Raw genomic sequence first — 26,184 nt, forward strand, 5'->3', positions numbered from 1 at the left:
CCCAAAGTCGGCGCCTTGAGGCAGCCTCCCAGCCTGACCGCCATCTCTCTGTAGGAAACAGAACATCTGATCAAGTTCAGAGGCGCTTGGAGAGACCGCCTCAAGCAGCGCTTTATAACTGCAGCCTTTCACTTCCTGCCCCCCAATCCTCCAGCCAAGACCTCACCTTCTTTCTTTGCCAGTTTGCTGGGGGAAAACTCTGCCGGTAGCACATCTTACCGTAGTCACCCCCCTCCCATCAAACTCGCCCCAATTCTCCCTCCACATCCAGAGCTCTCTCCCCAGGTTGGAAGGTGAGTTCACTGCTGCCTTAAATTATTGCATGTACCGAAAATAAGCTGGGCAAGAATGACTTCGGGGTCACTCAGCAGAAGGTTTCTTTGAGGGAGGGGGGGTTTCCAGGGAAGAACAAATATGCCTAAATCATGCAAATGAATTCCCTGGAGTCAGGTTTACAAAAAGGGAGGCTTCCTTTTCTTTTCTCCTTCCCCTTTCCTTCTTTCCCTCTACCTCTCCTCGCCTTTCACCAACCCCCCACCTCCCCTGGGCGCCGAGTTGGGTTGAGAAGTTTGGATTTCCTCGCCGGGCTGTCCCGGGAAGCGTGGTTCTCGAGGCTCGCGGGGTGGGGAGGGGGTGTCTGTCGAGCTGTGACCCGGCCAGCGCTGATGCGTGGGTTTCCAGGGAACCCCATCAGGGACCCCGAGAACCGGGGGCCTTGCAGGACTGCGAGGAAGGGCCGGCAGCCGGGCGAGGGACAGCGGAAGGGGGGCGGCTGAGCGAGCCTAGCTTGCCTCTTCTTGGGGAGGGGTCCCGAGCGCAAGGCCGGGGGACGCTGCGACGGCTGACCTACCGGGTTCCCGGTGTCCGTTTTGATATGGCCACATTCCGATAATTAATTGCCTCCAGCACGTGCTCTGTAGTCCTGGAACAAAAAGGCATAATTCAATTAGATCATCAACCGAGAAGTGGGGAGGGGGATGCTTGTTAAGGGGCCGACCTGAGGCGGTTCAGCCAGGCCAAAAGCCCGGGCCGGCAGCCCTTCCCGGAGCAGCCCGGCCCAGCCCAAGCTGGCCGCTCCAAGGGGGTGTCGCTGCTCCCTGGGGCGCAGGGGTCCCAGGTGCCCTCCAGAGGAGCAGACCGGGGCTTGAGAACTGCTGGGCAGAGGGAGGCCGTTTGGAATTCTTTTTCGGCTGGTTTGAGTGGAGGTTTCCTTTTATGGGAGGGGGAACCCTGACCCTTGAAACACGTTAGAAAGCGGAATCTCTCCAGATTGCAAGTTACTGCATCTGAAAACAAAGCTACCCTCTAGCCACCCCCCAAAAGCAAACCACTCCTGTTAAGGGGAAAAAAAGTTAAGTTTTCCTGATGACCTGCAGCTACCCACCCCCCACCCCCACTAGGTCTTCGGAGAAGACTCCGGGAACAACTTCGGGGGACAGCGGGCTTTCGGAAGCTGTCTCAGAGCAGAGTGGTGGCCGATGGTGGAAAGCGAACAGCAGAAAAGTTTTTTCCTGTACGCAGGCTGGGCTGAGGCCGATGACAGGGCTCAGTTTTTTCGTTTTTCAAGTGCAGAGAGGAACCATTTGGGTTGGGCTGGGCAGGACAGGGCGACTGGAAGCCAGGGGTCGTGGTTCTTACTTTCCGCTATAAAGGAGACTGCCTCAGCAGCTTTGGCTTACTGGGGTTTACATGTGTCTTAGGTGGCGTAAATTAACCAATAAATCTCTTTTATGCGTTCCCCAGTTGTATGTGGTCTGGTCTAAATATCCACATGTCTATATGGATATGAAATACAATGGGATCCTTTCCCTCACACTGAGTTCAAACAGTAAATAGGGAAAAGATTTGTTTTTATGCCCAAATCTGAAGTGATAAATAAAATCAGAGAAACTGATCATTGCCAAACAGGCAAAGCTCCTGAGCCGACGTTTAGAACCTACCTTGCAGAAGCAGGAGGGAGACAAAGTATCCTGAGGGTGGGGTGGGGGGGAAGGACTGGCTTCCCTCTATAACCCAGAGCCCCCCACTCAAGAGCACTTTTCCGTTCGCGGCAGCCTCCTCAAACAGAAAATGTGTACAGCACAGTGCGCTTTCGTGCAGGATTTCTTTCTAAACACATTTTCTGTGGCGGACATGAAATTATCCTAAGTCGGAGACCTAGCAATTTTCTTTAAGTCCAAGGGAAACACTGTGGTCTTTTCTTCTGTTTTGTATTTAGAAAAGACTTGCAATCTAACACTCGCAACATTTTAAAGACCCTTTAAACCCAGCAAGCGGATTTCCGTTCTGCCAATGCTTCCTGATTTATTTCAATAAATGAATCTTTGAATCCAGGAAGGGAATTATTCCAAGACGCTGAATTTGGTGCCCCTGCCTCTCCCTAGTGGAGCACAAAGTGTTTCTCGTTGAAAGGTGTCCTTGAAATTCACCATTATTCGCTTTTTTTTTTTTTTCTGGTCAACGACATTTTCTTCACTCTAAATCCTTATCCTTTCTTCAGAGTCCCACATGTTTTTAAAAGAAAGACTGCAAATTGCAATTTAAAAAAAATGAAGAGGGAAGAAAGCTGGCGAAAGAATGCATTTTTAACTCCTCTTTATTTTTTATGCCAAGATAAACTCTTAATTGGCTTCAGGGGCCAAGCTGAAGTGTGGATCTCCGGATCTCCGGGACCTGCTGACATGCTGGCCAACTGCTCTCTGGGTTCCAGATTTTATTGGCCACATCAGAGTTTTCATTACTATCTCAACATTTGAAAAATATTTTATAAGCCCCAAATAGCTTTCAAATTCAACATAGAATGAATAGATATTGTTAATCAACCCTTTAAAAAAATCTCTTTTGTCTTTGTCCTCTGCAGTCCGAGGCATATCACTGCCCATGTAATGAAATGCAAACCAGACGGGAAGGAGACATTTTCATTGTACTTGTCAATCAAGACTGTGCAGACAGATATATATACTTGAACTTCAGAGACACAGGCTGAAGTAAACAGGGCTGAACTTGGAGAAGGAAGGCAGGGAGTTGAACTAGAGCTATCAGAATCCAGTTTGGGATAATAAAGGGAGCCCCTGAAATACAGGAAATGGAGCAAAAGCCCTGGGTGGTGAGCAGGCTTGCTCACTAGTGTAATGATTGGTCAAGGCTGGGCACAGGCTCGGGTCCAGCTGCGTTCGTGGCCCACCAGTTCCTGCCACCAATGAGGACCTATACCATTCTGGTGGTACCCACCTGGTAGCCTTCAAGCTCTAAGGTACACTGGCAGTGCTCGGACTGCCAAAGGGGCAGGTCACATTGGAAGGGGCCTCCCGTTTCCTTCAGCATCAGAACACCATGTAGGTGGGGAGTGCCCAGGCAAGGAGAGAGGGAGACTCCGGCAGAGGCAGAGACACATTTGACTTGTGTTTGTAAGTCCTTCTCCAGAAAGTCAAGGAGACAAGGGAAGGAAGAGGGACTTGGGGTGTCAAGCTCATTTGACATTCTGGAGCACACATTTACCCAGGATCCCAAGTTCCTTCTAGCTGCTAAATGCTCCATTAGTTCTAAAATGCAAATTATCTCAAATCCAAAGCAAGTGGAGAGTACCCTTGGCTTGTCCAAAGGCATTTGCTCATTCATTTTTCTGCCTTGAGACAAGGTCCTGCACCCAAGGTGACAGTAAAGGTATCTCTGGACCACATCATGGTTTCTGGCAGTGACTCTCGTGCCTAGGTCTAGGGTCCCCACCATCTATCCGTCGCATAACTCTACTTCCTTAGTCCAGGCCTATTCTACCATTCCATCTTCCTTGTCTCCTCCTCCCTGGGGGCAGAGGCTGCATTACCTGATTTATCTCCTCTTTTGCCCAAGCTGAGAGAATTCCTGCCCCCTAAAAAAATGCTGCCTCCAGCCCGTTCAACTCCCAAGGCAGGAATGGCATTTTGTAAAACAGAATTGCATGTTGTTTTTGCATTTGGGGTCATTCATCTCGTCCTTTCCAAGTGAGGGAATGGAAGGAGAGAGCTTTGATATTAAAACAAAGCACTGGACCTTCCTGCCTCCCACCCCCGCCCTCCAGCACCAAACAAGACAAAGTGGGGGTGAATTAGACTAACTTCTGGTTTGGATATGAATGGAAAACTTTTGTATTTGTATGGCGCCAGGAGCTAAGAATTTTTACGTCTTTAAAGGGTTTGAAGGGGGGTGGGTGTGGAGATTATGCAATGGAGACTGTTTGTGGCCTGTAAAGCCTAAACTATTTTCTATCTGGCCCTTAATGGAAAAAGTTTGCCGTTTGCCTATCCCTGGACTAGGGGTTAGGCTGCAACCTCAGGAGATGACTAGGTATTCTTAACTGCTGGGGTTTATCCACCAGGCCCTTCCTCTTTTTCAAGCTTCAGTTTGAAAAGGACAAGTTTTTTTTTTTTTCTTTTTTCATCCTCACACCTCAATTATTTGCGGGGATCACTTTGGCTTTGGAGAAAGGCAAAAAAGGAAAGACTCAAGAGAGGAAGAGCCCGTGGAAGGAAGACCGGACTAGGAGGGAAGAGAGGAAAAAGAGTTGTGAATATCTCAATCAGTGACTAGGCGACCTCTGACCTGGAGGGTGGTTTTATTGTCTTTCTTCTTTGGCTGGAGATACATAGTTTATTGACTCTTTCTGCGTGACTGAGCCCTGAGGGGCAACCACAGCCACCAAACCCAGCAAGGCATGTGAGTCTAGGCTGGGGTGGCTGAGCAGCCTGCCTTCAGGAAGCCTGAGGGAAGGGACCCCAACTTCCCAGGCCTGAGGGGCTTCGAGGAATGGAGAGGTCATCTATCTCCAGGCTCGACTCCCCCTCCTCAGTCAGGGTGTGGGGTTCACCCCCTTCTTTTTCCCTCCCAGAAAAACTCTCCTCTCATTCCCCATCACCCCCCTTCTTAAACTGTGTTGTTATTCGTTGTCTTCGAGTAAATTCCAACTCATGGCCACCCCATATGTGCAGAGTTTTCCAGGCTGTCACCCCTCAGAAGCAGATCTCTAGGCCTGTCTTCTGAGGTGCCTCTGGGTGGGTTCGAACTGCCAGCCTTTCGGCTAGCAGTTGAGTGCTCAACTGTTTGCGCCACCCAGGGACTCCTTCTTAAACTGTGTTGTTGTTGTGTGCCTTCAAGTGGATTTTCCACTCATGGTGACCCCATATGACAGAGTAGAACTGCCCCCATAGGGTTTTCTAGGCTGTAATCTTTATGGGAGCGGATTACCAGGTCTTCCCCTCCATCCCCCAGGAGCTGCTGGGTGGGTTTGAACCACCAACCTTTGGGTTAGCAGCTGAGCACTTAACCGTTGTGCCACAAAGAAAAAACCCGTTGCCATGGAGTCAATTCCAACTCATAGTGACCCTATAGGACAGAGTAGAACTGCCCCATAGGATTTCCAAGGAGCAGCTGGTGGATTCGAACTGCTGACCTTTTGGTGAGCAGCCGGGCTGTTAACCACTGTGTCACCAGGGCTCTGTTGTGCCACCAAGGCTCCTTAAACTATAAAGATAGATTAATATAAAGATTCTTGGGTGCTTCCAAAACCCGGTTTGCTAGCTACTGCCCTACCTTGTCCTCTTTGGTCTGTCTCTCTCCCCCTTCCTGCTTTTCCTTCTGGCCCTTTGGCCTTACCAGGAATTTAAGATTGCATTTTCCCTGCTCTCAGCCCTTGTCTCCTCACTTCACCTTTCCAGCCTGGACCAGGCAGGCAGGAAGAACAGAACAGTTCCACCAGACCCAAGTAGGGATTCCACTCAGGTAGAGCTACTAGATTTAGCACATAAAAATACACGATGTTCAGTTAAAGTTGAGTTTCAAATAAACAACTTTTTTTTTAGTATGAGTACGTCCCAAATATTGCATGGGACATGCTCATAATAAAAGGACATTCGTTGTTTATCTAAAAATCTAACGTGACTGGGTGACCTGTGTTTTGTCTGGCCACCCTATGTTCAGGAGTCTGGCCTAGATGGGTTAATTGTCACATCAGCAGAGCTCACACCGGAATGGAGCCTGACCTGGTGCCACCGCGAGCAAGAGGAGAGGAGTGGAGAAAGGTTTACTTACCGTGCCTAGGTTTTTCCACAGGTGCCATTAGCAGAAAATAAACTTGGGGACCAGGTGCCCCGCAGACCCAAGAAAGACAGGGACACAATTCTCGTTCCTGCTTAGTGGGGGTGCGATTTATCTTAAGGAGGCCTGGGAGTCGCCTTAGCGGGATTGTTGAGGAGGAAATGATGAGTTTTGAAAGTTAAAGCGAGCCCCTGGTCCTGCCTACAGAAACCCTTAGGTCTGGAACTTTGTGCCTGGCTGGGCAGGCCCAACAGAGCCCAAAGGCACCCCTGACTAGCACCTCCCTCCTCCTTCTGCTAACCTGCGCCAGCTACTCCCACTTGGGCTCCGGTTCCTCCGTTTGGCGCGGGCCAGTGGAGTGGGCAGGCGGTGCTCCAGCGCAGTGACCAATCACCTCTGCCCCTGCTGTGGCCCCTGGAGGGAAGCCCCCATGTGCTACGAGGCACGAGGCCTGGTACGCTGAAAAGGTTGAGGACCTGTACGCTGGGGTACTTGAGACCCCCACGCACTGCAGGTCTCATCCAGTGCAGTGACCCGAGCCTCCTATCGCCCCGGTGGGGCCCGAGGCCTGAGTTGGCACTGTGAGTCCTTTGCTAGTTTGCTCAGCGTGTGTACAGCTGCGGCCCCCTCCCACCATCCTTGGGGTCGAAGTTCCACGTCGATCAGCCCACCTCCTTGGCTGTTGTCGCTCCCTCCTGGTTCCCCTTGCCCTCACTTTGCGTCCCTCAAGAGATGGAGAAGCCCGATTTCATTGAGAATGCCCCAAATGAGAATGCTCCGAATGATATAGGCCCTCGAGGGCGGTCAGGAGGTGGAGTTCTCGGAAGACGCTGTGGTTCCTCAGCTCAGCCCTGTCTTGCAGATCTCCACCTCAACGCACACGCTTCAGCTCACACCAGCTTGCACAGGCCCCTCTACAGCTGTCCAGGGCTAAAGGTCAAGTTTTCCTCTAGATCAAGGGCCGAGCAAGTATCAACAGACACCAGTTCTCCTCCCTTACCCCCACCCCCCATCACACATTCCTTGATAGAGGTTCCTCTTATCCATCTATTAAATCAGAGGAGGGAAAAAAAAAAAAAAAACACGGCCTAGAACCCCCTTTGCTCCACTCCCTCTGTACTACTCCCAAGTGCTGGATCTGCCCACAGCTCAGTGGCCTCAAGAATATTCGAGAAGACGCCCCCTCCCCCAAATCACCTAAATACCCCTTTCCCACTTTGCATCAGCTCACTAAGTCTTACCTTTTATCTCTTCCTCCTTCCTGAAGTGGTTTTAGTCTCTAAGTATTTCTGGAGCCAAGTGAGCCTCTAGTGCCTACTGATGCAAACTGGCACTCTTGGAGGTTTACATAGCCCATAACCACTGTGACTTGGGTACACACTTGCCTGTCCTCCTGAGTTTTTAATGCGCCCCTAGGAGTGGAGGAGGACTCATTTTCTTGATACACACACTTCTAAGCTCTAGCTCTGGCCTGACCTGTTATTTTTGTGGTTTTCAATTAGAGTCTTATATTGTAATATCTAGTTTTCTTTTGCAAACTTAGCCCTCCCAATTGGTTGCTTACTTTGGGAAGGAGTGTGGGCTTGCCTGCCTTCTGCTCCAGGAGCAATAAGAGTTGAAATCTCACATTGAAATCTCCTGAAGAGCTTTGAAATATTCAGATGTCCAGACCCACCCTGATAGATTCTGTCTCACTTGGTCTGCAGAGGGGTGGCATACCATTATTATTATTATTTTTTTGATGGTCACTTTAAAGAATTTGTTATCTGCATGAAAAGATAAATTGGGTCCAATATCTAAAGCCCATAATGATATTCAAGTTTTTCTTTTCTCAAACAATGTGTGTTGCATTATGAAAGCACAACATTTGGATATTTTAGTGTCACACCATTAGTTTTTAAAGCTCTCCAGGTGATTCTCATGAGGGAACCACTGGGCTACAGTAGGTCACTATCTGGAGCCTCCTTGCTCCCATCTATACCCTTCCTAGGCTGGCAGCCATGCCTCTCTCTCTCTCTCTCCCTCCTCCCAAGATTTCCTGAGGGACCGAGGACCTTAGCTGCAGTCCTGGCCTGACTTCATGTGCTTCTACCCGTGTGTCAGGGGCAGGGTCTTTCGTTTCCTTGTTATTCTTCAAGTCTTCACCACCACCCCAGGTCTGAGGGCAGCTTCCTGCTGTGACCTGGCCGAGCTGCCGTTTCAGGCCACCATCACCCATGAAGGCCCAACTGCCTCCCATCTCCTGGGGCCCAGGACTGGCCAGGATGGTAAGGCTGTGGGGTGGGGCCTCGCCAAGGCCCACAGAGAAGCAAGCTGGGCCCTGCCAGCGAAGACCCAGGCAGCCCCTGACTCCTGTCAGAGGGTCCCCTCCTCCACCATGTGGGCCCAGGTGTCTCTTGTCCTTGCCTGCGCCCTCTCCGCCCCCTAAGGCCCTCCTCTCCCTCCAGGACCCTCACTCTGCACACGGGCGCCCATGCCTTTCTCTCCATTCCTGTGTCTCTGGCTTGCATGGGAGCAGTCACTGGGCCAGTGGAGGGGAACGCGCTAGAGGATGTTGATTGTGATCCCCAGGGCAACCACTAAGAAAAAAATCCCTCAACAAATAGAGTAAAAGGGATGACAAGGAAACTAAAATGTTACACTAATGGAGGAATTCAAGCCTCGAGTTGCAATGCTGAAGAGTTTGCAGCCTGGGAGAACAGTAAGTCTGCTCGCCAAATCTCCCCTGCAGGAGCACGTCCTGTGGCCAGGACTCAGGGGTGTCCTCCAGGAGGGAGGCACTGCCACCACATCCCAGTATAAGATGCCACCTGTGAGGGGCAGCTCTGTCTTCTCTGCGATGGGGTCTATGGCTCACAGCAAGGTGCTGGGGAAGAAGGAGTGGTGGCTTTCTGCTCATAGAATGGGAACCCCGAGTTTGAGCTCAGGCAGGCAGCAGGGGCCAGGAACAGTTATGATCCCTCTTCTCCAGGTGAGGACACAAGGCACCGGAGGGTTCAGGGACTTGCCTGCGGTCACATGGCTAGTCAGTGGAGGTGCTGGGCCTCAAGCCCCGGCCCTGGAAATATAGCAGAAGGACTCACCAGTGAAAAAACAAAACAAAATGGTTGCCTTTGAGTAGACTCTGACTCAACCCCATGACTGTCGGAGTAGAACTGTGCTACACAGGGTTTCCCATGGCTGATATTTTGGAAGTAGATTGCCAGGCCTTTCTTCTGAGGTGCTTCTGGGTAGACTCAGACTATCAACCTTTTGGTTACCAGCCAAGTGCTTGCACCATTTGTACCACCCAGGTGTGAGATACCGACTAGGTGTCCTGAGGGCAAACTTGGGAACCCCACTCCAGACTGCTCTCTCTAGCTGTTCCCTTTGCCCACCAGATGTTCCCATGATGAAAAACCTCACCTTCAACTCCTGCCTCACTTTCCCTACTTTCTAGAAATGCTCCCTTGCCATGTCCTGGTCTGAAGTGAAAGAAATCAAGGGCTTCTGATCAAGAAATGGTTTGCTCCTATTTATTTTATTTCAATGAAAGGGCTACATTTTTGCTGTTATAGAACAAAATTTCCGCTGCAGGATCATGAGGGATGTAGCTACTTGAAGAAAGGGCCGTCCCATCCTACTTCTCTCCATCCTACACAGTCCAGCCCTGACCTCCTTCCAGAAGAAAGGAGAAGGGGATGGGGGTGGGGAGACATTTCTTCTTACTTGAAATGGTTCCCCAGGAATATTTTCTTTGCCGTACCCCCTCCCTCCCTCCTACTCTAGGTAGACTTCCCAGGACTGGTGAACAAGGCTTTATGACTCTCAGTTTCTAGATGATTGCAAGGTTTGGAGCTGTCCAGGGATCAGGATCATGCACTTCGGTTCAGGCTTCAGGGACATCTCCCTGAAACTGTGGAAGGCAGGTAGAGATGGCGGCAAGTGGTTGCAGCTCAAGTTGCAGAGTGACTTGACACAGAACCTTATTTTTTTCCCTAGAAAAACATTTAGTCACACAAGCAATACACTTAGGTTCAGCTGGTTTCACTCTGTTAACAAATATGTATAGCTTGCTTGTTATATGTAAGACACTGTCTTAGGTACTTCAGGGGAAATAAGAGTAAATGATGTCATGTCTCAGTATTACACATGTACCAGCACAACCTTTTAACACCCTGAAAGGAAATGCTGGGGTTTGAAGTCTTAGAACAAATATTTCATGAATACTATGTTGATTACTTGAAAGTTGGGGCTACCTATCAGAGCTTCTTTATGTTTTTTTAAACATGGCTCTCTTGGTTATGCCATTTCCAGCTCAGATGTGTTACTGGCATTTGCTGGGATGATTACTCAAATGGCACTTTTATAGAAGAGTTTATCTTCTCATGAGGAAAAGTGAAATCAGCTTGAGTTCTTTATTTTCCCAATGGGGGGGGGGCTTCCATTATATTCTACTTTTGTCCTCTTCTGCAATATATAGTCTTCAAGAACAAGGGCTTCATTTTACATTGCTTACATTCTGGCTCCTTTAAACCAATTTTAAAGATCACTTGGTAACAAATTGAGGTTTATTATTATTATTCTTAATTTCACATTTCTATAACTCCCCTTGAAACACACACACACATACACACAGAGAAGGCTAACTGTGGGTGAGTGCTTTAAAGCTTAGTTTCACACGTGAGCTCTATTTCTTGAACCCTGTTGTCATTCTACAGCTGTGGTGGGTTCAAATCATTATTTTGAGTGGAATGCTCAAATGAGTTGGGAGGCAAACTGCTTTAGGAGCTCGCTTGGCACTACTTTGTCATCATACATGTTGCTTAGTTTTTGTTGATTGCTTTCATAATGTAAGTCCATCACAAGTAATTTAATGAAAGAAAAGGAGCCCTCAGAGGTTAATAAAATGGAGAAAGTATATTGTGCACATGCTGTATAATACTGAATTTTCTGATTTCATGGAAACCACATATTAGATGAATTATTTTTATTATTACCAAGTGATCTTTTCAGTTGTTTTAAATGGGCCATCCAGATATATTCTATGCTGTTTATATGTACTATTACATGGAAAGGATTACACCATTTGATCTTGAAGACCATGGATTTCACATATTTGCACAAACCCCAATATTTAAAAAATATTTGGTGGGAGAAGTGATAGGCCTTCGCTTTTCCCAAAGAGAGGCAGTATTTCAAGACCCCTTTGCAAAGTCAAACAGAGACCTCCTGCAGCTCCCCCTGCTTCTGTTTTATTTCCTTGAATGGAAAGACGTCAGAAGGAAATTTTCCTCTGAGCAGAAGGTGGAAAGGAGGCATTCCAGTCACATGGTGGCTGTCCTCACCTCATCCCCCTCATACTAAAAACCTTGACTCAGTCCCTTCCACTTCCTTTCAAAAGAAGGAACAAATTAGAACAGGAGAGGAGGTCTTATGACCAGTCCCTCAATTTACTGTGTTGTGTTCTGGGGTTTGTTTAGGGAGCCACATCTGCATCTCTTATCTTTCCCCCTCTGTCCCCAGACTCCGAAGGTTTATATTTTGACTTTCTGATCTCACCAGCAAAATGAACAAAACAAAGCTCTGGTTTTAAGGCTACAACATGCCTTCCATCACCACTCACCAGTGCAAACAGCGAATCATTGTTGAGAGTGCTGCACGGGTTTGCTGTGTGCCCAGGTTCCAGAGCTGGGCTAAGGCTGAAAAGGGCAGTAGGCTAGGGTGTGGGGTGGAGGGTGGTTATTGGCGCAGCTGAAGTCTGCAGAGCTTCCCAAGAAGTAAGCGTGTATGTGTGAATGTGTGTGTGTGTGTGTGTGTGTGTGTGTGTATGTGTGTGTGTGTAAGAACAGGCCTTGTTTAGGCCCATTGCACATGCCGCCATTAGCCTCTCGCCTAACCTTTCTGGAGGCGCCACGTTTGAACCCAGCGCTTTCAGTGGACCGTTGCCTGCGAGGTCTCCTCTTCCTATTGGTCAGGAATCAGAGGTTTCGATACTTTGGGACCCTGGGAGAGCGAAGGAACTGCAAGTCGTAGCCCGAAAGAAAGCCGAGGAGAGGGCAGGGATACCAGAGCTCATCTGGTGCCACTATCTCTCCATCCCGAGACCGAGAGGGCCCGGGGAGGGAGGACGTCGGCTGTTGGCAGGGGCCAGGCTGGAGGGTGGTGCCCAGCCCGAGTGACTTGGCCGCCCTCCATTCCACTTGGTGCCCAGGGGGAGCCTCCGCCCCTTCCTCTCCTCGTCTTTCCCTCCCTTTTCCTCTGTCTCTGCGGGGCGCTGGGTTCCCACTGCTCCCCTAAACCCAGACCCTCAGCCTGCCAATCCTGGCCCGGAGGTCACTGGGGCCTGCGAGCTCGGCCCTGGGAGTGAAGGGGGTAGCCTGGCCTCCCGCGCCTCCCTTCCTTGCCCGCTGCCGCCGCTCGAGAGGGGCTGTTTAATTAAAGGGGAACCCGCAATGTATACGTCAGATAAAAGCAAGGCGCAGAATAAACTAATTAAAACATTGTGTTTGCAACACATTTTATTTCTCTCTCTCGTTTTTGATCTTCGCTGTGTTTTAAAGAAATGTCATCGCACCATAAAGTGAGCCGTGAAACGCTATTTCCTTATAGTGTGCGGTGCTTTTCAAAGGCTAGTGTGATATATTTTAGAAAAGGGATCCCGCTGTGAAAGCTTGCGTGTCTTCCCTTTACCAAACTAAGCTCTTGTCAATCACGCCGAGCCCCGTCCAATCACCGAGATCCTTTTTGGAAAGCAGCTCATCCCGCTGTGCTTTTATACCGCGCACCGCAGCCTGTTTTGATGCATTTTTACCAGCAAGTCCAGGCCGTGAATGATGAGGCCGCGGCCCGCGCAGGCCCGGCTCGCCGAGCACCGCCCGGCCCTAACGAGTGCCGGCGCATTGTGCGCCGCCCAGGCTTTTTCACGTGGCGGCCGCTGCGCGGGGGACCGCGACGTCACCCCGGGCCCATGTTGGGGACCCGGCTTGGCATGGCAGCGCAATCGCCTCGGCCCGGCCGCCACGGGCCTGGGTCGGCGACGCTCAGTAGCCGCACTCTTCGCGCGTCTGCAGCAGGAAAGCCAAACCGGGCGCAGGCTGGCACTGCCCCTCGACCTCCGGGAGTCTGGGGACCCTCTGACCTGACCTTTCGCCAGAGCTGCGGGACGGGTGAGGGTGGGACAGTCAGTGCTAACCCTCCCACGTGGGAGGTGTCTGCCCTAGCTGAGGTTAGGGCGCTGGTTCCCAGCAAGCAGCCGGTCCTTCTCTCTCTGCTTCTCCCCCAGCCCCTTCGTGCCCAGAGGGTTCGGGGACTTCCTCAGCCTTCGGGAAGCGCCGTCCGCGCCCCGAGGGGTCACGAAACCACGAGGGTCCCGGGCATGCTCACAGAGCCCCGACTGGGAGGCCCAGCGCGAGCCGCCCATCAGTGGGACCAGGCCGGTAGCTCCAGCTGGGCCAAACCTGCCACCCTCCGCTGGGCGCCTCCTGGCCTCATGGGCCACGGAGCCTCGGGGAAGGCGCGGGTGGCCTGAAAGGCCAAATATATACTCGTAAACGGCTGCCGAGCACCCGCGGGGAAAGGGCCTACGGCGCCTTCCCGGATGCTGGGCAAGGCTGACGGAGCGGCCCAGGCTCTAAGCCCGCAGATCACCTCCGACACCCCCGCCCCCAACTTGGTAGCCCCCCGTCAGGGCTGGAGGCGCGGCCCGCCGGGGTGACTGGGAAGCTTTTGATCGTCACGTTGGCTTCCCGGCTCGGGTGAGGAAAGAGGGAGGAGGCATTGCGGTCCTCTTTTCCGGCCGCTCCGGAATCATTGCCAGCTTTTGTTTCCAGTCCCCTTCGAACTTGAACCAGGAGAGTGCGGTTTGGCTAAGGTCTCGGGGGACGAACCAGTGAAAGCCGTGTGAGATTTATGCGTCTCTAGAATCGACCAAGCTCTGCAGTTTGAAATAGTCCAGCGCGATTCACTCGTCTGCTCCTACTCTGTCTCATCTCTCTGTCTCTGTCTCACACACTCATACACGCCCCGTCCGATCACACGCGTCCTCCGTGCACGTGTTCGATTTCGACGGCATGCCCTCCCCACCGCGCTCGGGCGCGCCTCCCTCCCCCACTGCCCGCTTTTTTCTGGAACATTCCTCCGAGGATTTATCGGTTGTTGGTAGAGGCGTGGGTCCGGCTGGGAGCTGAGGGCAAGGGGAGGGGGGATGCTCAGCTCCACTGAATTTTTGCTCGCCTTTCAGGCTCTCTCTCGGTGGAAGGGGCATCGCTGCCCACAGTGGCCCCTTCCCAAGGGGGCTCCTCCGTAACGACCACAGCCTCTGGCTGACCCTAAAACAAGGGAAGGAGAAGAAGCCCCTAGCCCGCCTAACAGGCGGCCCCCCAATCCGTGCACAGCCGGGGTAGGGCCGCAGACCAGCCAGAATTCTTGCCCAATCCTGCCCGGTGCTCTGCAGCTCTCCAGGAGTCCATCCTCTTCTCCTACGGCCCCGCCCTGATCAGGAGGAAAGTCGTTACTGCCTGCTAACCCCTAGGACTCGCTGGTATCTCTGGGAAGGTCTAGGGAGCCTGCCGAGAAGCCGGTCTCGGGGCCACTGTCCCTCTCAGCGCTTTGTGAGACAAGGGGTGGGTTTTGGCCCCACCTTTGGTGAAGCCTGCAAGTATGAAAATGGCTCCGGTGCAGGTGCCGGGGCTGCAGGAGCCTTTGCACCATCGGATGTAGGCGCCAGGGGTTTCATCTTCCTTGGTTTAGCAAGTTGACAGAGGTTGGGATCTTGCTAGGACTCCGGGAAGACGCCAGTGGCGGTCTCTGAGCGGCAGATCAAACGGTGGGGGTGGGGGGACTCTTGGTGTGGATGTATGTAAAACGGAAAGAAAGAAATCCTGAACATAAGGGATTCTTTGCATGCGGGGAGTTACTTGTTGCCTCCAGCTACCACATTATTACACTTCTTGTATGTTTCATGGCGGCTCCCAGGAGCCGGCTTGAGCGCTTAGGTTTCTATTTCCAGGCATAAAGGAGTTCAAGTGTGAACTCGACGGCTGTAATAGGCACTTTGCCAACAGCGGCGACAGAGAGACGAGCACTCATGCACACTCCGGCGACGAGCCTCGGGCGTCTGGGAGACCTGTGGCCAGCCACCCGGATCCGGCGGAAGAGCCTGAAGAAACGCCAGCGACCCGTCTGCCCCGAGCCGCCACCGCCTCTTGGGGCCCCCGGGTTGTGTCCCGGCGCGCGCCCCTCCTGGCTTCTCCCCACGGCTTGGATATTCGACCTGTCTTGGTTGAGGGCCCCAGGGACAAGAGAGGAAACCCCAGACTGAGCCCAGGACTCGTCCCTAACGGCTGCCGCTCCCTCCCCGGCTCGCAGAGCCTTCCTTAGCTGTCTTCTCCTGGAAGCCCGCAGCTACTATTAGACCAAAGCTGGAGAAGGAGCTGGCAATCAAGGTGCGAGGCCAGGGAGCTCAGAAGATTTACTGCTGCCCAGAGAAGCGAGGTGGCCCCCGATCCTGTGACTAGCTCTTCGCTGGGAGGGTAGGAAGGTGTGGATGTGACAGAGTGTAGGACAGTGTCACACATCATTCAAATCGTAACCAGGAGCTGGCTTCCGGTTACACTGAGGCTCCTACAAGTTGACTGACGTCGGACCAGTCCTGGCCCCTGTCTAAGCCTGTTTCCCCATTGTAAAATGAGGGGTCCTTCTAATGCATCCCGCATAGTGCCTGGTCTCCTGCTGTAGACTGCGGCTAGTCCTGTGTTTCTTGGCGACGTGAATGGACTCCTGCCCATCCCCCTTACCCCATCTCACAGATTTGACCAGAAACTTCTTTTGACCCTACCTATCCTGTAAAAGGACTTTCTTTTCCCCCTCCCTTGTCCAGGACACTCCCCACGCGGGAATTTTTCCATCTCAGCAGCCCGAGGTTGCTAGGGTCTTGTTGGTGCCCACCCTCTCCCTCCAAGCTCCGCTAAGTCTCAGAGCCCTGCGAGCCCAAGGGCCAGGGAAGCTTCGCAGAAGCAGGGGTGGGGTGGGGCTGGTCATCGTCTGCCCGGCCTTCCCTGGGCTACACCTAAGGGGGCCGACAGCGCTCCCTCTCTGAGGGACAGAAGGGCCGCTTTGCTCCCGCGCTGCCTCTGCAGAAACGGAGATTTTAAATGTTTAAGGGAAAACCCAGGTGATCTGGCCCAGCCAGTTCCCGGCTGTCTGAAGTCCAGGGATGAGCAGATGCGGCCTGCCGGTGGCTCCTCAGTGCGGGTCTGCGATCTCCTCTGGGTGTAAAACCGCGCTGGTCGAGGAGAGCTTCTTTCCCCGCCGCGGGAGCATTTCCTTGGCGGGGCCTCTTGAGTTCCGCACGCCAGAGAGAGGCTGGAGACAAGGATTCGAGCGTCTGTTGAGTCCCGCGGGCACCACGCTCCTTGGCCGGTGACGGTAACTCTCCCTGCCAGGGGCGGATTATCCAGTAGGCAAGGTAAGCACGTGCTTACTTGCTTACCAGATCACCCGCAGTGAAATTGTTCACTACAGATTAGTAAACAAGCACAAGTAAGCCGTGCTTACCTTGCTTACTGGGTCACTGCATGTCAGGGATTGTAAATTTGAAAAGAGGCTTTGATTCTGTAGGAAGGTGCTGTGGGATTGGGAGAGAGATGCCAGCCATACCTAGAAGCGGAGTCTTTGATGTGAAGTGGTTCACTACAGATGATCTGGTAAGCAAGGTAAGCACCGTCCTTACCTTGCCTGTTGGATAATCCGCCCCTGTTTCCGCTGATCTTTCACCGCCACCCCCCGCGCCCCCTCCCCGGCGCCTCCCTCTTGTCCGGCTTTCCCCTGCCTCGGCGCTGTCCATCACATCCAAGGAGGAAAGGCAGGAACGCGGGGCTTTGCCCCTGACCTCCCTGGGTATGAGCACGCCTGGGGCCAACCCTTGGTGCTATACGCTGGAGACCTGCCGACCCTCAAAGGCTCCCGTGCCCCAACGCCGCCGGCAATCAACATCTTCTTTGCCAAAGTCTCGCCATGAAAAAGCCATCGCTCGCTCAACTCTACTTGAGCTCAGCGACTGGCCTTTCTGCCTTTTGCGTTTGTAATCTTTCTAGACTTGCATATTCCACTCGTTGTCCCAGCCAAATCAAAGTTTCCGCCTCACCCGGCTCCCCCGGCTCCCCCACCTCATCCTGAACTTTCCAGCCATTTAGAAAATGCCTTTACAACGCTGAAAGGCATAGGTGTTCAGAATGCAAAAACAAACAAACACAACAACAGTTTATTCGGCACCTAACAAGTGTCAGGCACTGAATGTAAATCGTCTCGCGAATTCCCTCCACAACCCTCCGAAGAAGCTGGTACCATTGCCCCCTCCGCCATTTTACATACAAGAAAACTGAAGCCTGGAGCCAAGTGACTTGCTCCTAAGCCTTTAGAATCCAACATGGCCCCTCCCAAGGAACCCTGGTGGAGCAAAGGTTAAGCGCTGGGCTGGTAACCGGAACGTCAGCGGTTCGAATCTACCCAGAGGCTTTACGAAAGACAAGACCTGGAGATCTGCTCCTGTAAAAAATTACAGCTTAGGAAACCCTACTCTGTCATAAGGGGTCGCTATGAGTACGAATCAACTCCGCGGCACACAACAACAGGGCCTTGCCCGAATCAAATCTGAATCAGATATGAAGTCTCCTCCCTTACCCGGCCTTGGTGGTCCTCACCGTCTTACAGTATTTTCCTCTTGAGACTCAAAGGGAAACACCAACATTGGAGGTGAGGCTTCGGATGGGTGGCACAACTGACCACCTAGTCTGGCTTCAGCAACTGCCTGGCCTGGGGTACAAGATTCCGGGTCCTGTCAAGCTGCCGCTGACTGGCTGTGGTCCTTTGGGGAGTCACGTCGTCTGAGTTTCTTCTTCGTCTTTAAATTGAAAATAATGACAGTCACCTGCCCCTTCATGGGGTCGACTTCAGCATCAGGGGAGAAAGTGTCTTTATCGCTGTCAAGTACAATGCACAGTCGAAATCAGCTGATCCTGGGACTTAAGATGGGATTTGAGGGTCCCTTGCCCACGTGGGGTGCTGGACATGACACCTGGAGCCCCTGCTCTCCTCCCCGAAGCCGCCTCTGGTGCCTGACTAGGCACTGTCATGCCTCTGCGGGGAAGCGGGGCACTCACGGAGTCTGTGGAAGAGTTACAGGGCGCACCTGGCAGCCTGCGAGTCGCCGGCCTTCCACTCCAGAGCTCCCGGTGACAGTGTTCACGGGTTAGAGGTCACTGGGGCCACAACCAGCTTGGGTCTGCAAAGTACGGGATCAAGTATAAACAGGGGTCCCTACACTCCGGTAGCCATTCCATAAGGTTTCTGAGAGAGACCATTCCGGAAGACTCACACGCAGGGAGCTTTTGAGAGAGGGTTACAGTGTGCACACCTGCACTGGTGCTCCCAGCAGAGTAATGAGCACAGCCTTTTTTGTTTCAGGAAAGTTAAAGTGGGGAAAAGAGCTGTGAATTTTCGGTCACTGAAGCCCTGGTGGCGCAGTGGTTAAGAGCTACAGCTGCTAACCAAAAAGTTGACAGTTCGAATCCACCAGGCACTCTTTGGAAATCCTATGGGGCAGTTCTACTCTGTCCTATATGGTCGCTATGAGTCAGCATTGACTCGTCGGCAACGATATATATATATAAGTATTTTTGGTTTGGAGCACCTCAGGGCAGGGTGCAGAGGAACCTGACGGTGTGGGGTCCATGAGAGCATGGAGAGGACCTACAGCTTCTTGGGGTTCAGAAGTCAGCGGGGCCATCCAACACACAGAGCAGGTGTTCAAGAAGACCTCTGGGAAAGAGTGAGTGAGTGAATAAATACTGCTCTAGTCTTGATTTGCTACAGGGCACAGGTCTGGTATGTGCTGAGAGGCTTTGGGACAAAAACCCAAGGGCATCCTCAGGGCAGCAGTGGCATCAACTCTTAGTCTTCCTGGATACAGAGAACAGTGGTCCACCTTCAAAATGCCCCATTCAAAATAACTTCTGCTTGGGCTGAGGTTATGGAGAATCCAATCTGACCTCCTTTGACCCCACCACAAACACCTCTCTCTCACACACACTTCATTCATTTATTCATTTACTCATTCTCCCTCTTTCTCAGAAGTCTTGTGGTGGTGAGAAACCTAGAGAGGCCAGGCAGTGGAGTAAAAAGTGTACAGGCTTTGGTGTCAAGCACTTTTAGGAAGGTTTGAATCCCTACATCTTGCCATGAACTAGCTTCCTCACTCAGGGCAAATGACTTAAGAACTCTGAGCCTCAGCTTCCACATCTGTGAAACAAGATGTTAATAATGGTGCCTACTTTTAGAGTTTTCAGGGGAACTTAAATAGAGTGAGTGGCACATAATGGCTCACTTAGTGGTAGCTCTTGACATGAATAAATTAATCTCTGGTAAAGTAACCTCCTCTGTATTGTGTCAAAGCAGGTGAAGTGATTCAAAGGGGTTAATATGCCTCATCATATTTGTGGGGTCTTGGGGAGAAATGTGGATGAGACTATTTTAAAAATTCCTTTCAAATATGCGTCCAAACGTGAGATTTAAGCACCTTATCCCCCTGCTATCATACCAAATTATGATAGATACTCCCACTCCGCCCCCCAGATCTCCAAAGAGCAATTCCATTGCCACTTGGAGATGACTTAACTGAGTTCCTGTCAGTCCAGACCTAGCCAGGGCCAATATGACAACCCCATTCCTTATCCAAAGGCCCAACACTGCTCAGGGAAGCCAAAGATCCTGCCCTAGGAGGATGAAGATCAACAGAAAGACTGCCCTTTCCTTCATTTACATTGCAATGCATTCTCAGGTGAGGTGAAGGTAAGAGGATTATCAGTAGCAGCCCAGAATGCATGTGAGAGGTCACAAAATGCAAACTGAGGAACTGGAAGTGGCAGGTGGGGAGAGAGGACCCATTGGAAAGGCCTTGAGCTACACGCATAGTGGGGGTTGGGAAGATGTGCAAATCTACAACCCCATCAGCTTTCCCTTCCCTAATCACTGCTCAATTATTAGTTCAACTCAACTCTTACCCCCCTAGCAAGGCCCCCAGGGACATGGCAGTGACTCACAATGCCTAGAGCTGGCCCTGGGCCTGAGTTCTACCAGTAGCAGAGTCCTAGAAATCTGATCTCAAAACACAGAGGATGCAGGAGAGGAGACAACACTGGACACCACAATGAGGTGCTCTTAACCAGCCCAGTGACCTTGTACAAATCAGTTAAGCTATCTGGGTTTTAGCTGAACTCATGCGTAAATCTGAGAGAATTAGACTTATGATCCCTACAAGCCCTTCCATTCCTAAAGATCTTTGACCTCAGTCCTGTGTGAAACGTCAAGATCCAGTTTGACAGCATTGAGAGAATAGGTTGGGGTGGAGCAGGAATGGGGGGTGGTACAGAGAGGTGACATGGCATTTCTAGGCTCTTTGGATTATTTCTGAGCAGAGGATTTTTCTTAAGAAAGAAATAGACAAGAAATCTACATGATTCATTACTTCAGTTATCCAGATGAAGAGGAGGCACAGCCTAACAGAGAAAACAGAAACAGCTTACTGGCCTGGTGAGGATGCCCTGATGTGTTTCCTGGAGTCACAGTGGCCCCAGGTTCCAGCTGAATCTGCCAACCATAGTTGAAGAGTCTATATACCTTAAAAAGAAACAAAGACCAAACCCATTGCGGATGAGTCGATTCTGACTCATAGTGACCTTATAGGACAGAGTAGAACTGCCCCATATGGTTTCCAAGGAGTAGCTGGCAGATATGAACTACTGACCCTTTGGTTAGCAGCCGTAGCACTTAACCACTATGTCACCAGGGTTTCCCTATATACCTTAGCTGTATCTAAATTGGACAGTGTTTTACGCCTCTGGAAAATTATTCTAAACTGCCATGGTTTTGCTTGGCCTTGGTTAGCCTCACTGCAGGGAGTGGTGTTGGTTCCCCTGGGAGTTCAGTGGTGAAAAATCAGTTAGGATCTTTTCTCTCCATCCTTTTCAAAGGAGTACATCTGTCTCCCAGACCATCAAGAGTCATCCCACAATGACCAGGTTTGCAACCCTAACCAACTGAAACCACTGGCAGGATCACATTCATTTCAATTTATGAGTTTTGGGTGAAGTCTCCACATGCCCATCTGCATAACTGCAAATATAAACCACAGGAATATTTTCATGATTAAGAGTAACCTAACATACAAGTGATGAGTCATATAAAATATTTCTCAATGAAGAAAAATATTTCAGTGTACTTCCTGCATTTGGATTTGGTTTGTACCATTGAAGCTCTATTAAGCCTCTGTAGTATGTACTTCAAATAGCTTATTCTGGAGTCAGTGATTTTAGAACTGTATGAGATTATCTAGTTCAACCCTCATTTGAGTTGCAGCATTATATTTTCAGCTGAGTTTTAACAGCTCTTACATTTCTTTACGTCAAAAAATCTGTTAATATCTGTCAAGAAGGGAGAGAGAATTCTAAACTGTTTTGGCATTAGGTGATCGTAGTTTGGCTCATATTTCTGGTCAACTAAACAGTGGGGTCTTTGGATAGGCAGCCTCATTGGATTCAGGAGGAATATATCTACATTTGGGTTCTCCTCTGCTTTGGACTTTTTGAGGAGAAGAAACAGCATGGTTAGGGTAAAAGGCTCTAAAAATATGGCTTTGCCTTGTGTAGCAAGTAGAATTATGTGGCTTTGGGCCTGTGAGTTTAGTGTCCATAGCTCTGCATGCTGTATGCTCAAATAGTTGCTTTGGATATAATTTTGGAGAAATGGCACTTCACTGTTAACAGTCTCTTCCTGTCATGCCTGGAGAGACAACAGCCTTCTTTAAACAACCAGGGTCAAGATTTACAGTCATTGACACCTGGAATGATCTATCAGATTTATAGAAAATAAATCTGTTTTGGCAACTATAGGGATGGGGGAACATTTTCCCCAGTGATTTCTAACTTGGCTTTTTCTCCATATTTCAACATATTTCCTTAGGTAAGGTGCATTTCAAATTTCAATCTGGGATGTCCTGCCTCAGTAATAGGAGGAGAAATATGAAGTCATAATTATGTTAACTCAACATTTATGTAAAAGAGGCAACCTTTTATGTTCTCAAGAAGTGAAGAGTCCTAGCACAAATCTCTGCCTCTCCACTTACTAGTTGGGTGACCTTGGCAAGTTAATTAAACTTCCTAAGCCTCAGTTTCCCCAATGTAAAAAGAGTTAGGTTGACAATTAAAGGATTAATACATGGAAACTTCTAGTACAGTGTCTGACACTTAATTAGTGCTAAATAAATAATTAAATCTCTTTTAAAAAATCTCTTTCTGTGTGTATAAGATAACTCCCTAGGTGTTCAAAATTAGGAACTAAACACAGAGAAGGTTTTCCTTACATTATTACTGGATTGAAGACTACCTGAATTGAACCCCATTTTTAAGAAATAGTGCAGAGTAGATACACAAATTAAACAACAAAAAAGACTGTGGTTTGGGTTTTGTATCATTATTGGCTTGGTTATGTATTTGAAAATAAATCAATTAGCGGTTTCAGGTATCTACTGTGTGTCTTTCTCTGCACCATGACTCACAATACATCACAACTCCTTTGCTCTTTTCCTCATTGGCCTTACACTCATTATATGAGAGCTATTATTACTGGGAAAATCGTTCATTTGGGGGTGCTAAATGACTATAGATGAGATCTAACATGATATGGGAATTCTGAGATGACTGACAGTGGGCTCACACAGTTCTGAAGGACTGTGGATTGGTCACATCTGGATGCTGAGGAACTTTCAAATAGCTTTTTCCCAAGAATGCAAATGGAGTTGGAAAGGGGTATTTACAGATAAGATGAAGCTGTTCTGTGAAACATAAACGTATGCCATTTCTACAATTTCTTAGTAAATCTACAAAAAGTTTTAGTGTCATTATCTTACTGTTGGCATATTTGACAAACTGAAGCCTAGCTTACCTTTGTAATTAGAGATTCTTACAGACTTCTGCTTTGTGAAAATGGAGACTTCCCACCTTTGTGAATCTTAATACCACCTTTGCTACCGAATATTTAAAAATGGAAGGACCATTCCAAAGCCGTAGCCTGAGCAACCAGCAGTCTTCAGACATTCATGCTTAGAAAAAAACCAAGGCAGGGCTCCAAATAATCCAGGTCAACTTGTGTTACAAGAAGTACCATCACAAGAAAAACTCCATTATGACAGGAAGCCCCACTGATGGCTGTATTTCGAGCACTAGTTGTTATAGCTGAGTTCCTGTACAGAAAAGGAATTTGGCACCAGCCTGCACAGTTTGTTCTAGCAGAATTTGACCTGTAACTGGAGCTAAATTCTGGGTCTCTGTGAGGCCTGACTGGATTGTGGCTCAAATACAAGACCAGCCATGGAGAATGGATACCATGCAGGGCTGCTTGCAGGTGCAGCTTACAAGCCTTCTGTAAGCAGGAGCAGCAGGTTTTGGCTGATACTCAGTAATGCTGGCTGAAACTGGACCTTGGCTCAATCAATCAATCATTGGTGTATTTGCTGGTGATGGTAAAGAGCTATCACTAATATTTATTCCAGGATGCTGATGGTAAAGCATGTTCTAAGATGAACATCTGCTCCAGGAGAATCTTGTAATGATATTTTAAAAGAAAGTCAGGAGATCTCAATATAGAACTCAGAAGGCAGGGACAATTATGTAAAATGGAGTCAAATCACTGGGCTGTTTTTAACCTAGACTCCCCAAACTGAAAATAGTGAGAGGATATGAACTAGCCAGTAAGGTCAAAGATATTTTCTAAAAGTTTGTGGGAGAGGGAGAAAAAGGGAGGAGAAAAGAGTGGATAGTATTATTATGATGGGAAGATGGCAGCATGAATAGGTCTAAGATTCTGACCTTCCTCACACAAACACCAAGAAAAGCAACTAGAAGTCTGTACTCAGCCCTGTGAGAACTCTGAACAGGTGGACAAAGGATGACAGCAAGGAGCCACAAGCTAAAACAAGATAAGGATGGAATGGGTAGGACAATCTCTTTCTCCCTGTCCCTGCCCTTCCCCCTCCTGATGCACCAGACAGAATGTTTGAGTGAGGCTGCAGTCATAGCCCCAAACCACCACAGCTCTCCTGTGTGCTGAGAGAGGCTCCGATCACTGGCTCTGAGGTAAATAGAACAGATATTCCTAGAAATATTCCAAGTGGACTGTTCAGGGTGTCTCTGCCCCTCCCCCTCCCACCAGGGCAGATGGACAGCTAAAACAGAGCCAGAGTTGCATCCCCAGGAAACCCACAGCTCTCCTGTGCACCAAGGTGGGGCACAATGGCTGGATCTGAGGTAAATAGGGCATATATTCCGGCAGATCTTCTTGGTGGATATCAGGGTGACCCTGTCCCTCCTACTCTTGGTGTGGCAGATGGACAGCTGCAGTGGAGCCTCAGCGACATCGGCAGTCCCTGCCAATGTATGGCTCTCTTGTGCACTGGGAAGGGCCCGGTTTCTTGCTCTGAAACAAATAAGACAGATATTGCTAGTGGACTGTTCAGGGTGTATAATCTGACTGGTCTGGAGGTGGCCCAAAAGACTGAAATCTCAGTTTGGCCAGAATCAGGGCCCTCACAGAGTGGGGGAGGGAGCAGAGACCAAAGACTGGGGACTATACCTGCCTGAGAACAGTTTAATCAGTGTGTGCTTTCTGATCAGTTTGGAAGCTGCTAAAGGACTGAAACCTTGGCCTGGCTGTAGTCAGAGCCCTCATAGAGCAGGGAAGGGAGCGGTAACTAAATACTGAAGGCTGCACCCACTTGAGGGCACATTGATTAGTATGTGTTTTCTGATCTGTCTGGGAGCCACTGAAGGACTGAAATTTCCATCTGGCCTGAATGAGAGATATTGTAGTGACACAGAGGGACAGAGGGAGCAGCAAGCAAAGTCTGAAAGCTGTACTCACCTAAGAGTTTTTTGTTTTTTTGTGTTTTTTTTTTTTGCAGAAATTAGCTCTATCAAAGGCATATTCGCGGGAACTGAGAAAGCTAACATCTGGTAAAATTCTAATGTCCTGGATTCAACAAAAAAATAACAAGGCACACAAAGAAACTGAAAATCATGGGCCATTCAAGTGAACAAGATGAAGAGAGAGAAATTGTATTTATGGAAGCCTGAATAATGGACAGATTTGAAGAATATAATATAATAATATTTAACAAGCTCAAAGAACTAAAGGAAAACACAGACAAATAACTAAAGGAAATCACAAAAACAATGCATAAAAAATGCACATACATAAAGAACTATTGTTGTTAGGTGCCATTGAATCAGTTCTCACTCTGATCCTATGTACAACAGAATGAAACACTGTCTGGTCCTGTGCCATCCTCACAATCAATGTTATGCTTGAGCCCATTGTTGCAGCCACTATGTCAATCCAACTCATTAAGGGTCTTCCTCTTTTTCGCTGACCCTCTACTTTACCAAGCATGATGTCCTTCTCCAGGGACAAGTCTCTTCTGATAGTATGTCCAAAGTATGTGAGATGAAGTCTTGCCATCCTTTCTTCTAAGGAGCATTCTGGCTGTACATAAAAAGCTAGACACTATAAAAAGTAACCAAACAGAAATACTGGAACTAATATAGTAACGAAAATAAAAAACTCACTGGAAAGACTTAACAGCAGATTTGAGCTGGCAGAAGAAAGAATCCACGATCTAGAGGATTAGGTAATGGAAATAATGGAGGTTGAGGAGCAATATGGCTCAAGATTGCTGACTATAGCCTAAAGGAAATGTGGAACACCATCAAGCAAACTAACATATTGTTATGGATTGAATTGTGTCCTTAAAAAAATGTGTGTATCAATTTGGCTAGGCCATGATTCCCAGTGTTTTGTAGTTGTCCTCCATTTTGTGATTGTAATTTTACATTAAAGAGGATTAGGGTGGGATTGTAACACTACCCTAACTCAAGTCACATCCCCGATCCAATGTAAAGGGAGTTTCCCTGGGGTGTGGCCTGTACCACCTTTTATCTCTTGTAAGAGATAAAAGGAAAGGGAAGCAAGCGGGTGGGGGGGCGGGGAACCTCATACCACCAAGAAAGCAGTGCCGGGAGCAGAACG

The sequence above is a fragment of the Trichechus manatus genome, unplaced genomic scaffold (assembly GCF_000243295.1).
Source record: "Trichechus manatus latirostris isolate Lorelei unplaced genomic scaffold, TriManLat1.0 scaffold00079, whole genome shotgun sequence".
Taxonomy (NCBI): domain Eukaryota; kingdom Metazoa; phylum Chordata; class Mammalia; order Sirenia; family Trichechidae; genus Trichechus; species Trichechus manatus.